The sequence below is a fragment of the Aristolochia californica genome, unplaced genomic scaffold (assembly GCF_029961685.1).
Source record: "Aristolochia californica isolate CCGP_79_NKW_82.1479 unplaced genomic scaffold, dmAriCali1.0.hap1 SCAF_11, whole genome shotgun sequence".
Classification (NCBI taxonomy): Eukaryota; Viridiplantae; Streptophyta; class Magnoliopsida; order Piperales; family Aristolochiaceae; genus Aristolochia; species Aristolochia californica.
The window spans coordinates 6,930,284-6,934,097 of record NW_027181782.1 but is presented as its reverse complement, the minus strand read 5'-3'; positions in this window follow the sequence as shown (position 1 = coordinate 6,934,097).

The window sequence follows — 3,814 nt, the reverse complement described above, 5'->3', positions numbered from 1 at the left end:
AAGACGATCATAAGTGCAGAAGCCAAAGAAATCATGGGCTGGATCATCGAGATTTTTTTTAAAAACTCCTCTTGCTATTTCTTAATCGAGATCCTTTGTCTTGTTTTGTATTCCATAGATAAAGAAGAGCAAGAGATACAATAAAGAACTTGCTATCGTTCAGTCTCGTCTATTGCTTCCTCCTTGTTTTTCAACTCATGATACAACAAAGAGCTAAGAAAAAAAAATAGAAATGCAGGTGATACCGAACGAAGTCTTATGCAAAGAAAATAGAATGATCCTGAAACCCATAGTCCATTAGAGCAAACAGTGACCACTACCGAGAAGGAAGAAGGAGTTGTACAGTTAAACTCTTTGAATCCAAATTCTGTAGCTCCAGAACGTAAGAAAAAATTCAAGCCCAAAGGAAGAGCATAACCAGATCTTTCAAGTTTGTAATAGAACTGAAAAGGAGATAAATTTTGGAGTATAACCAGACATGTGATCATAAGAGCTACTTCAATTTACTTACCAGAAGGGGGATTCACAACTTGAGAAGATCTCAAGGGTCTACTAATCTTGTTTAACAAAGCATGGCTTTTGAAACCCAATGTTAGGATCATCGCAAGAACAATCTAGTTGTTGTTCTTCTTCTTAGAAGCAAGTGATTAACGTCCGAATGAAATTGATGAAGATATGCAAACTTGGAGACATGATAATTGAGTCTCTACCTTGTCTTACTCATATGTATTCTAGCGTTAAACCAGAAACATAACAATCAACAAATCGATCATCTACCAAGCAATAGAAAGTTTGGAATTGTAAAAATCATAGCTATGAGTCCTAAAAATCAATCGCTGCTTTGATACCATGTTGATTTTCAGGACTCCATAGATTACATTTTGAGTAAAGAAGAGCAGGAAGAAGAAGAGAGAAGAGTGAACATGGTGGGTAGAAGAGATGTGAAAGAATAGGGTAATGGATTTAGTTTGAACGCCACTACTTCACCAAAATGGTGATATGCCTTCATAACCTTTCTATCTACCCAAAAACAATGAGTTAACCTCTTCTCCTTATCCATTTCATACGAAAAGAAAAATGAAGGATTTTCTTCTTGTAGATCCTTGAAATGATCCAGCAATATTTGAGCATCATAGTCTCTTAATTCTTGTCTCATGTCCCTCTCATAATTTATAACATCTCTATCAGAACCCAACCTTGTCATATCCTCTAGACAATATCTCCAAAAAAAACAATAACTTTTGATGTACAAACGTTAGCATTCTTGAATGTATGAAATAAGTTTTTATGCATAGATGTAATTCGCCTATTTAAGGGAAAATTTTACATTTTATGAGGAGTCGATAGGACATGATTGTGGCTTTCCAAATTTTTTACCTCTTTCCACTTCCCATCTGAATCTTTAATAAACCTAATTAATACCTCACACCCATCTCTTATGGTTCCACACCTTCTCTGTTTGAGGGTCTCATCAAAATTATGATTTGTTCTTGCATATCCTTTTTGAAACATATAAACATTCTACCATTCATTTTTTTGGTATCTTGATGATAATTTAAAGATCCTTTGCATTCATTGAATCCTCCATCCCTAGAATAATTACAATAAAATATTTCTACTTCCTTAATTGAGTAAAAAAACATAACTACTCTAGATTTTTTTTTATCCCAATATACTGTTGAATTCCACACAATGTCTCCCCATAATCCAAATTGCCTTCATCCTTTGGAATTCTTCACATAAGTTTTTTTCTTGACCGCTATCCATCTTTACAAAGGAAGGAAATAAACATATTGAAGTATTTGTAAACTAAACAAGGATGTATAAGGATTAACTCCGAATGCATGACCAAAATCACGCAAACAGAGAAACAAACTAGAAAAATTTCTTAAAATACACATAAAAGAAAAAAAATCTTTCCTAGATATAAAATACACAAAAGGTGAACAATGAAGACTATGAAAACCATGAAATCTGTTTGATGAAAGAAAATAGAGAAACCAATTAGTCTCCCACACTTGCTCTCCTAACCTTTTCTATTTCAATGCAACTCCCATCTCCTTCTACACCAATAATATATGACAAAAAAAATCAGTTTATGGGCTTGAAAGCATTTAATATATATCAGACAATAGTTGTTAAACTAGGCCTGCCTTAATGGCAAAACATTAGGTATTAGAGCGACAAAATTTATACAAGATGCAGAAGCATAGATCTAAATGTTGAATGACACATTACAAAACTAGGAATGATAAAATTAGAATTAAAAACACGAAACACAAATTAGAGTAGCACAAATGGAAAAGAACAAGAGAGAGTGGTTTAAAATGGTATGGACATCTCTGAAGGAGGCCTAGTATGTAACCAGTGACGAAAAGTCTTACATTAAAAGGATAAATAGAGTCAATATGAAAAGGATAAATATAAGGGCCCGAAGAATGGATTTTCAGGAAGCACCATCCATTTACAACAAAACTATAAGAACTAATTACATCAATGACACTCTAATTAATTTTTGATACTCCAACATATTTATATCTTCCAACACTCCTCCTCAAGCTGGGAGGTAGCAGTAGTTATCCCATCTTGAAACAGATACCATAGATGTATTAATAATCTCCTCCATTATTGGGTCCAAAGGATAAGTACGAAACCGGGTACAAACTCTCAAAAGGTATAAATGGGTGATAAAACATAGTCAAAACCAACCTCAAATGATTGCGAACAAATATAGTGATAATAATCACTAAAGTGGGTAAAGCCTATCATTACAAGAAAGCAATAAAAAACCCAAGGGCACCAATAATAAGTCTAAAACAACTTAAAAACACCCATATATATAAAAAGAACCAACCAAAGGGGAGACTTAAAGGGTTGGTCAAAGGAGGGTTAAAGAGAGTCAAATAAAGGACGGTAGGAAAAAGGCTATCGAATAAGAAAAAGATAATGGGTAATGATAAGAAAAATAAGATGAAGAAGCTAGGGTCATCATTTGCTTTATTTTCCTAAGTAATTCAAATTCTTCATCATATGAACCATGCCGACAACAACCAGCAAATAATGAACCTAAGGCAAACAACCAAGGAGTTGATCCTCAATAATAATATCTCAATCAAAGAGACACAATAACAATTTTTATACATAACAAATATGCAGTTATATAGCAGCGGATAACCGGTAAATAATGAAAGTCCTTAAAAGTAATAAGGATACATGAAATAATCTACAGTGAGTCCATCATGAGTTAACCAAGTAAAAAAAAGAGTCACGTCGAGTCAAGATTCCAAGTGAAGCTAAGTCAAGAGACCAATTTGGCTCTACCATAAATTGAGATTCGGAATAATGGGCTTAGTCTCAGAATAATGAGCTCATGAGTCCGAGTTAACCCAAACAGGCTGATAGAGCCAATCTGGATGAGAATAGTAAGCTCGATTTGGTTGAGTAAGCCAGCAGTAATACCAAGTTGGTATGAGATATGAATCACTAGATTAAGCTCACGAGATCAATCATGAGTTGGCTCAGGATAAAATGGAAAGCAAATCAGATACCACCCATATGACAGTCAAATATATGAGATTATTTTGACAACCAAGTATCATCAAGCCCGTATGCGGAATCACGCCAGAAATTGCTGGAATGTTGTTGCTAGAATGAAGAAGAGCTAGTGCATGATTCTTCGTCAAATAATCAAATAGTTAGAACCTTATACTTTGGCACCAATCCATCTCAGTTGCAGCTCCGTAGCGAGCTAATTATGGTTGACTCACTAAAAGGAAGACATAGCTTTAATATGGGTAGAGTGAGTCATTGTCAT